At 43.4% G+C, this 13,955-nt stretch overlaps 1 protein-coding gene across 8 annotated transcripts in view; it reads left to right on the forward strand.

Moving 5' to 3' along the window:
- Ptprt (protein tyrosine phosphatase receptor type T) overlaps window positions 1-13,955 on the forward strand; it is a 1,096,883-nt gene that overhangs the window by 289,810 nt on the left and 793,118 nt on the right. The window lies entirely within an intron of this gene.

Consider the following 13,955-nt stretch of genomic DNA (forward strand, 5'->3'; position numbering starts at 1 on the left):
GCATACTCAATGAGAATACTCAGAATTAGTGAATTGGGCAGGGCATACCAACAAGTTTGCCTAGTGATGTAACCAAGATTTCCTATATCCCTGTGAAAGTTAAGATCATCCTTTTGAACAGTGGGAAAGCCAATTGGCTACAGGACATGAGAAGACATTGTGGAGACTTCTGGTCAGTGACTCCATGCAGTGCATATATTGTCTTATATTCTACCAGCCCCTCAGCCCTCCCTGAGGCTCACCCCTGTTATTCTTTGCTAGTTCAGCCTGGCCTTAAGCACTAGAGTTCTTTGGGCTTGTTCTGTACTCTCCTCATGGATGGCTTCTCTAACACCATTGATTCAGGTTCTGTCTGAACACAGATAATGACAGCATCTGTGATTCCCACTGCCATGTTCTCTTAGCCAATTCTGGGAAGAGGGTTTCTTGATGTCAGTAAATAGAGGCAGAGAAGATAGGAGAATCTGGAGGAAGAAATGTCCTCTCTGATTTTGAGCTGGGCTCCAAAGCGGGAGATCCCTGGCTGGATTTGTATGGTTCCTACTAAGGCATGCATCATATCTATTTCTCAGGAGGATCTTGAGTTCAAGGCTATCTCAAAAAGAAAGAAAGAAGGCTGAGTTACTAAATTGGGAATTTCAGGTTAGGTGGGATCTTTTTTTGTCTGATCAAGGGTATCAATTGTCACATGTCCCAGTGAGTAAGGCAGTGTGGGAAAACTATATCTGTTGCCCCATTGTTTTTTAGTAATGTTGACTTCATTCCTGCAGTTCCAGTTATTCATCCCATTAGGATCCCAAGAGCTCAAAACACTTGTACTTGATTAATTAAGTAATTCCAGGGCTGGCCTGGAACTCACTGTGTAGATCAGGCTGCTGCTGAATTCATAGAGATCTGTCTGCCTCTGCCTCCTGAGTGATGGCTTCATAGTGTGTGTCATCATCCCTACATGTTCTATGCTCTCTTGGCCATCTTTGAGATTGATCAAATCTGGCTCTTACTGCATATATATGTGTGTGTATATGTATGCATGTGTGTATGGGTGATGGGTGTGCATGCATCCATGTGTGTATGCATCAGTGTATAAATGTGTATATACATGAGTGTAAGTGCATATATGTGTACATTTGTATGCATTCTAGTATGTGTGTGTTTGTATTCATGCACATACATGTGTTTTCTGCATCATTAGCCCACTCAAAATCATGTAGCATCTTGTGGATCCAACATTTTCAAAATTGGCCTGCCTGCCCTCCCTGCCTTCCCCTCCCTCCCTCCCTCCCTCCCTCCCTCCCTCCCTTCCTCCCTCTCTCCCTCCCTTCCTTCTTTCCTTTTTGAGATAGCCTTAAACTCAGGATCTCCCTCTTAAGTGATGGGCTTGCAAGTTACTACCAATATGCCTAGCTAAAAGTGATCTCTTCATTCACCCTTTCCCCTTCTGTGTCTACTCACTGGGATGATTCAGAAGCCAGCAGCTATCCTTGTCTCCCCTGTTCCTGTATGGTAGCCTCTTCATCCTAACATCTCCCCAGCTCTGGCTATTGTAGATCTGCCTGGTTCCTTTGCCTAGACTCTCATTTTCTGCTGCCAACCACCTCTGCCTCTCTTCTGGGAACCTGGGGACCTTTGTTCTGGTTCTTTTGAGTTATTCTTTTGAGTTCACTCCTCACAGAAGCCAAAGAGATTCTACTGGAATATAGGGCTATCTGTTCCCCTTTGCCCCTTCCTCCCTCTCCAGTTTCTGTCTTGAGGACTTTGAGGTCTCCTGCTGCCCTGAGAAGACAGAGACCCACTGTCCCCTCCAGACCCTGACAGCTTATCTCCACCCTCGCCACTTCTGCTTCCCCTATGCTTGCTTCATATTGGCTCCTATCCATTGCCAGAAAATTCGGACTCCCCTGCCTGAGGAGCGCACACACAGCAGCCCCAGGGAGTGCTTCCTTCTCCTGTGCCCTGCTGTCGATACTCTCCCCATTCAGTCTCGGGTGGCTCTTGGTAAAGACCCCTGTAAATGTAGCACATTTCTCCCCCACACACATTGTGGCTAAGGTTCCTTGTGCTCAGATGAGAGATCCATGTGACTGGGGACCACAGCAGCCTTGTTCACAGCTTCATCTTCAGTACCTGTGGGATGTGATGTGACATACAGAGCATCCGTGGCAGTGTGCGGGAAGGGTTCATGGATGGGGTCACTTACTGGAGAGCTTAGTAATAAAGGTGTGAACGACAATTTAAAGGCCCATGGCACTCTGCTTCCTGATCACATGTTTATCCTGATCACATCCCCTTCCCATTTTACAGATTAAAAAAAAAAAACAAGGTTCTGGGCAGCGACCTGGTAAGATTGCTGCCTCCTCCTCCCCTCCCACTTCCCCTCCCTAAGGCATGATCATTATTTCTAATCTTAATTTTCTCAGCCCCTTATTATAGCAGAGTGTCATTTCGTAAATATTGGATCATGCTAATACAATCTTCTGAGCATTCCTAATAGAGGCATTTGATAGTGATCGCTGGAATGAGTCTGTCAGGAGGCGCCTGTGGATCTCAGCAGCTCCATGTGCTGCTCAGGCTGAGAGGCATGGAAGTGAATTTGGATTAGGAGAGAAACTGTGCCCACAGACAGCAGCTGAAATCTTACTCATGTTCTGTAGTCCAGTAGCTTCCATCTCTTCTGAAATCTAGCTTGAGTCTGTTTATTCAGATGTTCCTCGCTGTTTATTGATCCCCTTTATGCGACAAGCTCTGTGTCATACTTGGCCTGGGTGAATCGGATCTTGTCATTTTGGAGTTTAATCTCTTTAGTGGCTTGGCCTTTAAGAAGACTATGATTCACACACTATGAGACCTATCCAGTCCTGGGCCAATTCTGGCCTGGGCATTTTCAAATGCCATTCCTTACCTCTCAGTGCTCCAGATACCCTGACTGGTCTGATGATCAGACATGTCACTTTCTTTCCTGGCAAGGGACCTTTGAACACGCTCCTTCTGATCACTGGAATGGCTTTCTCTACCCTTTATCATTTTCTTCAAGTCTCAGCTCATGCAACTTCCCATAGAAACCTTTCCTCACTGCACAGCTGAAGGAGGTGTTCTCAGGTATCTAATTGTAACCTCCAATTCTTTGCTTTCAAAGCCCTTGTTATAGACCCAATGTTAGCATTGCAACACCTGCAAGAAAACACCTAAGAGAAACAACTTAAAGGAAGAAACACTTGTTAGGGTTCAGGCCAAGGTGAGGTGGATCCATGGCTTTGGACCTGAGATGGGTCCAGCAGAACACCATGGCAGCACATCGAGGGTGTGAGACAGAGGATCCCTTCCCACATGGAGTCCAGGAAACAAGGAGACAGAGAGAGGAAGTCATGTCTTCAGTGACGTTTGTCCCCTAGTCTGGCTCAGTTTCTTCAGTCCCCCCTATTTTCTAGTAGTCCATTCAATTGTTAATCTATCAATAAATGAATCCATTGGTTAGAGCCCTCATGATTCAGTTACTTCTCCAAATTCTCACTTCTGAATGTTGCAGTGGGGACCAAGCCTTCACAGATGGGCCTTCTAGAGATATTTCAGATCCAAACCACAGCACACATGACAGATTAATTTATTCCAGTCTTGTGCCAGAGCTGAGCAATGCTGGCACCTGGATGCTCCTGACTCAGTTTTCTTACTTCTCACCGGAAAATCCTTGTGAGAGCTCCCTGGAGATGGCTAGGTGAGTGTGAATTGTCAGTCTAGGCAGTGTTAGCTGTTTCTAGACTATTTTCTGGTCCTTGAACCTTCTGGAAATATCAGAGTAGAAACACCTGAGATCTTGTGTCTCCCTCAAGCCCACTGATACCCAATGATCCTTCACAAGGGAGAGACATCTAGCAGCTGATCTGGCATGAGTCAGAAAAGGACAGAGAAGCTTCTCACTTCCCAGGATGCATTGCTACCTGAGAAAGGCTGTAGTTCAGCTCCCTGAATCCAGTACTGTCCTCCATCACACTCTTCCTCATCTTCTCCATGGAGAAGTACTTGCCAACATTCCAGGCTTCAGACACATTTTCCATGCCTCATGGCTATGGTTCCATCACAGAGGAATAGAATTAGGGGTGCAACACCCACAAACCCTCTCTAGGTCTCTGTCTTATATAACTGGTAGCTGCCACAGATACTTACTTACCCTTGGCGTGGGCTAAAGGTTTCCATACAGTGATTCTGAGGTTCATCCAGAGGGTGTCCTTCAGGGAGAGACATAACAATGCAAGTGCTGTAGGTGCTGTGTGTGTGTGCACATGCACACATGCATGCATGCACATGTTAGTGTGCTAGTACATTGGTATGGTATGTATACATATGCCTGGGTGTGCATCTGAAGGTTAGCCTTGGGTATCTTCCTCAGTTGCTCTCTACCTTGCTTTGTTTTAGAGAAGATCTCTTTCCTTTACCTGGCCAGCAAGCCTCAGGCATCTCCCTTTGTCCACCCCCCAGTGCCAGGATTCTATATGTATGCTAATACACTGAGCTTCTTTATGTGGCTACTAGAGCTTCATCTCAAGACCTCATGTTTACATGGCAAGCTGTATCTCCATACCCATAGGTGTCATTTTATAAGGTTAGAGTCTGAGGAGGTAAGGTCTGGGTGGTTCCTTGTTATAAATATAGGACATTATTTAGGTGTCAAGAATGAAGTGGGGCTGACTCTCAGGTCACACTTCCATGTTTACAAGAAATTCTATATTTCTCATCTTTATATCATCTTGACTTTGATTCTGATCCTACAGTGAGTCGAGATCTTAAATTTTAGGCATTTATTCTGTGACTATCTTGAGACTTATGCTGGTCATTATGATTTCCTCAGGAAGCCTTCTGCTACATCCCCTTAATCCTTTTGTGGTGGTTTGAATATGTATGGCTCCCTTAGATTCATGTGTTTGAATGATTGGTGATAGAAAGTGGCACTATTAGGAGGCGTGGTCTTGTTGGAATAGATGTGGGCTTGTTGTAGGAAGTGTGTTACTGTCAGGGCAAGCTTTGAGGTCTCATATGCTCAAAGAACACACAGTGTGGCACAGAGTCTCCTTCTGCCTGTGGATCAAGATGCAGAACTCTTAGCTCATTCTCCAGCACCACATCTACCTGCATGCCACCATGTTTCCCTCCATAATGACAATGAACTAAGCCTCTGAAACTGTAAGCTAGTGGTCATGGTGTCTCTTCACAGCATTAGAAACCCTAACTAAGACACCTTTCACAATACTGCTTCTTTCTGAGCCTGGGAGCCCTTTTCTGGGTCTAGGTGGCCCTGGTACCCACTTAACATCCTGTCTTTGGCCTGTCCTTTATTAAGTACTTCTGCAAAAGAGTGGCCCAGCAAGTTCTTCTCTGAACCCTTCCAGGATGGGAAACTTCCTCCCTCCCCTGCTTAATTCCCGCAAAATGCAACCTTCTTGTCCCAGCCTTTCTATAGCCCATGGCAAACTCTCCACAGTCTTGACTTTAAATAGCTTCTCTCTGGACCACGCATATCCAGGGAGAACAGAGAAATACCAAGCTTAGTAGTTGCCTGAATGGAATGTTAGAAAGGACAGGAGCTGGGGATAATCCAGGAGGAGCATGGGACACCCAGCAACAGGCCTACTTCTACCCATAAGTCACCTGTGGGAGTAGATTCAGCTTCCACAGTGGCTCTTGGCTCTCTTTTATGCCTTTGACCTCCCAGGCCACATATCTCCACCTTTCTCTAACTGCTAATATTTATGGAGGACTGTCATCAGCTATGGACTGAGCTGTGCCTCCTCAGTGGGAATGTAGAAGTTCTAAATGCTAGTGAATACTTGTGAATTTGATCTTATTTGGAAATGATTTGGAGTTCTTATTTTCATGATTTCATTAAGATGAGGCCATGCTGGTTATATTGGGTGTCAGTCTAATATTACTGGTAGGTGGTCTTAGGGTTTCTATTGCTGTGAGAAAACACCATGATCAAAAGTAACTTGCAGAGGAGAGGGTTTACTTTATCTTACAACTCTCAGGTTGCAGTTCCTCACTGAGGGAAGTCAGAGGAACTCAGGGCAAGAACCCAGAGGTAGGAACTGAAGCAGAAGCTGTAGGGAATCCTGCTTAGTGACTTGCTTCTCATAGCTTGTTCAGCTTGCTTTATTATACCATCCAGTGCCACCTGCCTCTTGGTGTTGACCCCTGTAATGGGTTGGGCCTTCCCACATCAATCAGTGGGAAACTTTTCCAGAGCTTTGCCTACTGGTTTGTCTCATAGAGGCATTTTCTCAATTGTGTTTCCCTACTTTTAGATACGTTTCAGTTTGTGTCAAGCTGATAAAACCCAACCAGTGCACTGGGGCAGAGACACACAGATCCCAAGAGGTCACATGAAGATAAAGGCAGAAATTGGAGTGATGAATCTATTAACCAAGGAAGGCCAACGATGGCCAGCAGAAGGCAGGGCCTAGACAAGGTGGTGAAGGCTTCCTTCCTGAAGCCTTTATTTAGTAGGAACATGGTTCAGCCAACAATTTGATTTTGAACTTTTGTCCTTCAGACCTGGGAGAGAATAGGTTTCTCTTGTCTTCAGTTACCAGTTTGTGGTAATTTGTTATAATACCTAAGAAAGTTAAAGCCTAGTCAATCCTACATCAGTGCCCTGCCCATCTCCTGCCCATGGCACCTTTTCCACACAGGAACTTACCAGAGGGCACTGGTAAGGCTAGAAGCTATTTGATCTAATTTTCAACTCCCCAGGAGTTCAGAGATATTGTCACCTTTTCATTTCGGAGTGTACTGGGTCCCCGAGAATTAAGTAACTGGTCCAAGATCATGTGAGCTCCATGGCAGAGGAGGCAGGCTTGGAATCCTGAACAATGAAATATAAATTGTGTGCATGTTTCTGTCATCAACTGAGTATCTTTTTAAATGATTTCTATTTGCAGTGTGATTTATGATGGTAAGAACAATGCATATTCATGCAGGGGACTATGCACAGTAGACATAGCTACAGAGAACAAAGTGGAAGTCATGCATGCATACAAATACACATAAATATGTTTCTTCATATGCTTTTTGAAAAGCATTTTCCCATGTCATTAAATATTTCTCAAATCATGTTTTCTAAAAGCTTCAGGGTTTTCCATTCCAATGAATGTTCCGCAATTTATTTAACAACCCTGTCTCATTGCATATTTAAGTTCCTTGTATTTACTTCTAAACCACATTGCAGCCACTGTTTGTGTGCATACACCAGTGTGTTCATCTCCAGTAGGACTTACCAAGTTTGCTTTCGGTGGTATATATTTCTCTATTCCCTTAGGTACCCCCAAACCAGAATGGTTGTGCATTATTTTTGAGATTTGGGCAAAGAACACCATCCACATGTCAAACATGGTTGGGAAAATGCTTTGTGAATTCTAAAGCAGGAAAGGAGTTGGGATCTGATGGTAGTCTGCTCAGAGTAATAGAATAGCTCATAGCTTGATTGCTAGATGGATGGAGATGACTTTCCAGTGGGTTTCAGATGGAATTTTGTATGTCAAGATGGACATTGCCTATGGAAAGCATCATGGGATTGCCAGTGCTGATTGGATGGATGGAAAACTGGCTCATGGTCTGTGTACTAAGCTAGCTTTTGTTATACTGCAGGCAAGGTCAACACTGTACTTGTACCTGTCACCACAGTGCTGGGACTTAATATGTAATTGTCAAATTAATTATGTGTAATTGTGCATGTATGTGTGTGTGCATGCATGTGTGTGTATGTGTAGTTGTAGTTGTGTACACATATGAATGTGTGTGCATGCATGTATGTGTGCATGCCTGTGCATGTGCATGTGTGCATGTGCATGTGTGTATGTGTGTGTGTATGCATTTATGAGTTTGCCTGTGTGTGCATGGGTATGCATGTGTATGCATGTGTATATGTGGAGGTCAGGGGACATGGAGTACATTTCTTGCTTGATTGCTGTTCTCTTCTTTATTTGCTGAGTCAGTCTCTTGCTGAATCCAGAGCTCACCAATTTGGCTAGTCTAGTCCTCCAGCATGCCTGGGAATTACCCCTTCCTCACTTCTCACGTGTGAGCATCAGGACCACAGGTTACTGCAATGCCTGTTGTTATATGGGTGTTGGGGATCCAGACTCCAGTCCTTGTGCTAGTGCAGCAAGTACTTCATCCACTGAGTCATCTCTCTTCAGCAGCTTTACTTTGTGTGTGTGTGTGTGTGTGTGTGTGTGTGTGTATGTGTGTGTGTGTGTGTGTGTGTGTGTGTGTGTGTGTGTGTGTGTGTTTGTGGGGAGGATTGAGGAACAATTTCCAAAGTTGGTTCTCTTCTGCTACTGTGGGTTCTGGGAAGTGAACTCAGATTTTCAGGCTTGCACAGCAAACTTTAACTCACTGAGCCCTACCATTGGCCTAAGCATTCTCATGGTATAACTCTGACATGCACTCTAAAGGCCAGCTTCTTCTACCTTTTCAGCTTCTTCCTTATTTTCCTCTGTGTCTGGTTTTGGAAGACCGTCTTGCTAGATAATTTTAGAAACCTCCCATTGAAATGAACCTTGGTGAATTATACAGCTAGACAATCAAGCACCAAATAGCAGTCTGAGGTTGCTGGTCAGCCACCTGGACTCTCCTGCCATGGACTTTTCATCTAGGCGTTCTGGGACAGAGTCCAGAAATTATGAGTTGGAGTGTCATGGAATAGCGGTAGTACCTGACCACAGTGTTGGAACTAAAAGATGTTGGTGAACTTTTGCTTACAGGCCAGCCAGAACTGTTTCACAGCCTGCTTTTTTAAAGGTTGGTCTGGTTCTCTTTATGAAGTTTAACAGCATTCTTACAGAACGTTCCTAGTTTTGACAAGGATAGTCACAGTTGACTTTTCTTGTTAGCCACAAACCTACATGTCACACCATTATGTCTTTGTCCTGCTTACTGAGCCATTTGCCTAGCGCATACATCATGCCTGTCTTTCCCTATCAGAGCCCATCTCTTCTAGGAGGCCCACCTGGACTCTGCACAGCACTTTTCTCTCCACTGTGACTCTGTTGTTGAGTCTATCATTGCATGTTGCCTCTGATTCTCCTCCACTAGGGCTGAGAGCCTCTTCAAGACCTGGACTGAAGTTCATGTTTCCTGCATGGAGCACAGGGTGGTCCACATAGGGACTCCATGGGTGGTGGGTTATTAGTGGAGTCAAGGGGAAGTTTTGAGCTCTCATGTTTTCATAGTCTCAGCAGCCCTGTAGCCTTCACGGCTTGTGTACTTTTTGCTAAATGAGGTTGTACTGAGGAGAGTGAACTGGTTCAAGGAAAAGGTCATTTAGAGCTTGTTTTCTGTTGTTCCTTGGATCCTGGGACCAGGTAAAAGAATTTTGGGAATACCCCCTTCCTTCATGCTGAAGAGAGGCAAGCACTCACAACGTTGAGGACTGGAATTTGGGAGGGGCTCTCTGGGAGGAGCTTTGTGCATCCCAAACTCACTTACTGTTCCTTTCAAAGTATTAATGCTGAAATGGCCCAGACACATGGTCTTTATGTGTCCTTAATCACTCCTTATATCACTAATGATGGGTTCAAAACTACACCTTCCTAGATTTCCATTCAGTTTCTCTTCCATTTTCTTCCCTCATTAATGATAGAATCTTGTATATTAATTCTTTAAAAAAATGACTAGTTTGTACATATATGTTAATTCTTTCTTGTTCTTGTCTCAGTTCATCCAAATACCACTATTAACAGATTGGCAAGTGTTGAAAGAGGAAGAAGAAAAGGGAGAAGAGGAGGAGAAAAAGGAAAAGAGGCTGCTAAATGGCAGAAGATGAAGAGAAGACAGAGAGAGCACAGATGTGTAGTAATTATACATACATAGATTCATACATATTATATAGATTATAGTAATTGTCCTGGCCATAGGAGAGTGGTATTTATATAGTAGTTATCTTGCCGCAGGGTGCTACACTAAGCAGATTAAGAACATTCACCAATGTAATGCCTAAAATATTCTTCTTAAGTACATATTATTATCTACATCTCAGAAATGAGGAGAGTCAGGCACAGAGAGCTTAAATGGCTCATCCAGAGTTACCAGGCACGTGCTTGAGTGAGGATTCGTCCTCAGAAGTCTAGGTGGGCCCAGCCTCTGCTTCCTAAGGATACAGATTCTGACTATTTCTGCAGTCCCCTGGCTGCTCTGCCATCCATCTCATCTCCCACTACTGTGTTCAGATTCAGGTTTTTACCTCCCAAGATGGCCTGCTGTCCTATTGGGCAAATATGCCATCTATAATCTATAATCTTATCTATCTATCTATCTATCTATCTATCTATCTATCTATCTATCTATCTATCTATCTATCTATGTGCTAGGGTGCTAGTTAAATAAACCTAGTACCCAAGAAATGGCAGCAGAGGAGCAATGCATAAAGGTGCCAGGTTTCCAACACACTCCAATAGAAGACAGAGCCATAGTCTGAGACAGCTCTCAGAAAAATGCTTACAAAGCATCTTGTCCTATGAGATGGTCTCTCACGTACCTGGGACTATACAATTAATTGGGAAAACTGCATTAGCCTGTGATGACCCCAGTCAGTGCTAGTTTGGGATGTTTATAGGGATCACAGAACTGGTAGAAAAAATGGGCAGGAAATTGAATGCAGGTTTAGTAATTATAGCAGCGGATATGACTGTAATAATGACGGCTGGCTGTTGTTATAAACAAGAGTCCTAAGGACTGCTTCGAACAGCAAGAAAGCATCCTGCAGTGGTCAGAATGCGCATCTGCTAGATAAACAGGGCAACACATCTGTTCTAACACACATGTGGGTGGCTATTTTAATATTTGGGTTTCTAGTGACATCATGCCCAGATTCCAGATGTTTCACATGCTCAGCAGTATATGGGATAGTTTTGATCTTAAGTTTCCCCCACAGGTTATGTGTTCAAGGCCTGGTCCTCAGCATGGGGTTGATGGGAGTTGATGAACCCTTCAATAGGGAAATGCTAGGAAGAGGTCTTAGGGTGTTGGAGGCCTGTCCTTGAAGGGCATAGTGGGACCTCAGCCATCATCGCTCCCTCTTGCTTTTTCCTCCTCCTGCGTTTCTTCTCCACCTCCTCCTCTTTTTCTTCCTCCTTCTCTTCCTCTTCCATCTCTTCCTCTTGTCTTCCTTTTCCACCTCCTCGGATCTCTTCCTTCTTTCTTTTTAGCTTTCTGAGACACAAGGTTTTGCCTCGTTATGTGCTTTCTGCCAGATGTGCTGCCTCACTGTAGGCCCAGAAGCAACAGGAACAGTTTATTATAAAGGGGGAAACATTCAAAACTCTGACCCCAAATACATCTGTTCTCTGTATAAGCTCATTCATCTCAGGTGTTTGTTAAAGCAGTAGAGAGTTAACTGATACAGTATAATGAGAATTAAAAGTGATGTGTATGTGTCATTGGGATATTCAAGTGGTGGACGCTGGTGTCCAGGGTGCACATGGACAGTTTGAATAAAGAATTTAATAATCAAGACTGTGCAGATGGCTCAGCAGTTAAGATCATTGGTTACTATTTCAGAGGACCTGAGTTCCATTGCTGGCACCCACTTTTAGCTCCAGTTCCAGGAGACCTGACACCCTCTTCTGGCATCTGTGGGCACCAGGTACATGGTACACAGACATACATGCAGGCAGGATACTCATTCCCATGAAATAAAATAATAAAAAATTTAAAAGAATATTTATAAATGTTGTGACTGCAACAACCACCATTCTCTCCCTAAATATGTATACTATTTGGTGAGCTATAGTATACAGTCTAAGGTGTTTGTGTGTGTTTAGTATTTAATATCTCAACAACACTGTGAGCTGAATATTGCTACTCTTATTTTACAGGAGAGGATGTTAACTATTGCACTGACATATTTGAAATAGAGGAACTGGGATTTGAGTCTCTGTATTCTGACTCCAGATATTTTGCATTACTATCAGTTTTTCAACCAATAAGTAACTTTATGTGTTTTTTGTTATGGTTGTTTTGAGATGAAATACCCCCATGTAGCTCAGGCTGGCCTTTTGTTCAGAATTCTGCCTCAGCTTTCTGAGTGTTGGGATTACAGGTGGGCAAAACTATGTCTTGTTTCAATTATGTTTTTAATATTTATAATTAAATACCAAGTTTTGTAGATGAATTTCTAAATGGTCTTAATTAAAAACGCAGAGCCAATATAGGGGTGAAAGCCTTAGAGAAAGATCAGGGAAATAGGGAAAGCCACAGCTAACCTTACCTCACCAAGTGGGCAGCTTCCAAATAAGGGTTACTTCCTGTCTACCCTCGCCTTTATTGCTTTGCTGTTCTGCTATCTCATTGGCTCTCTTAGCCTAGCTACCTCACTTCCTCTTCCTACACAGCTCTGTCACTTTCTGTCTGTCTGTACAGACCTCCAGGTCTCTGTGGTTGGTTCTGGGATTAAAGGTGTGTGTCACCATGCTTGGCTCTGTTCCCTAGTGTGGCCTTGAACACACAGAGATCCTGCCTGCTAAGTGATAGGATTAAGGGTATGTGCTACTGCTGCCTGACTTCTTTGTTTACTTAAAATGTCTTCCTATTTCCTCTGATCTCTAGGCAAACCTTATTTATTAAAGCACAAATAAAATATCACCACATTTCAGCACAAATAAAATGTCACTACAAAGTATAAAAATAGAGATGCAACTGATATATACACCCAAAACTTTATATATTAATTTAAATTTTTTTTGTGGGCTTCTCACTGGGAAATGGGAAGAATGGTTTACTGAAAATGTTCTTTTTTACATTAATGTAAGTGTGTGTGTGTGTGTGTGTGTGTGTGTGTGTGTGTGTGTGTGTACATAAGTTCACATGTGTGTGGAGGCCAGAGGTTGACATGGGGTGTCTCTTCTCAATTGTTTTCCACCTTTATTTTTGAGACAAGGTATTTCATTGAACCAGAACTTCATCAATTCAGCTGTGTAAGCTGCTCTGTGGGCTCCAGGGATCCCCCTGTCCCCAGTTCCGGCCCTGGGGTTATAAACACATGCTGCCATATGCAGACTTTTACATGGGTGCTGGGGATTGTAACTTAGGTCCTCATACTTGCACACAGCAAGTACTTTATTCCGTGAATGGTTAAGTCTGATTTAATGGCTGGGCTTGATTCTGTCAGTTTGTGTAGGTGGCTAAGTCTGTCAAGGTGGAAATGTGGCATGATGAGCTAACTTCTGCTCAGTGCCAGCGTCATGGAAGCAGCCATGTCCCAGAAACTCCCTGAACAGAAGGGAGAGATAAGCTTCCCTGGGCTTTTCAATCTCCTGCTGCTTTGACTGCACTATTCTCAGGACAACCTGAAGGCAACCATGGCTGAGCATCCTGGCTGAGAAGTCCTGGTGACTTCTGCCCTGTGTTAGGTGTAGTTCTTATAGACTGTTCATTTGCTAGGACTGCAGCTCTAGGGGCCAGGATTCTTTTGAGTGAACACTTTTTTTCTGAATGTATGCACTGTCTTTCCTAACAAGGAGGCAGGCTTTCTTAAGCTTTGGATGTGACAGCGATTTGAATTATTGTACGTACTGAGAGATTTAGTAAGGAAAGAAGACCATTTAGTACAAATAGAGTAGTTTCTTTGGATTTAGTGAAAATAAGATGGCTGAGGCATCTCTATAAAACAGAGACCAACAACCTGGAAAATCTAATAGTCAGTTGTCACCTCATTTAGGGTTATCCTAGACCTGCACATGGAATCTGTTAAACACAGCCACATGGGCAACCAAATCCTTGAAATATGGCTAGTCTTAATAATCTAAAATAGACACCTGTTTCAAAGGTTTCATCATCAAAAGAGGACATAAAACATTTTATTTGGTGATTTTCATGTTTATGTGTTTATATGATTTTAGATATTTGGAGTTTGGTAAAATTATTAAAATTGATTATAAACATTTTTAACCTTTTAGACATGGCAACTAGAA

This window comes from Peromyscus maniculatus, chromosome 4 (genome assembly GCF_049852395.1).
Source record: "Peromyscus maniculatus bairdii isolate BWxNUB_F1_BW_parent chromosome 4, HU_Pman_BW_mat_3.1, whole genome shotgun sequence".
NCBI lineage: Eukaryota > Metazoa > Chordata > Mammalia > Rodentia > Cricetidae > Peromyscus > Peromyscus maniculatus.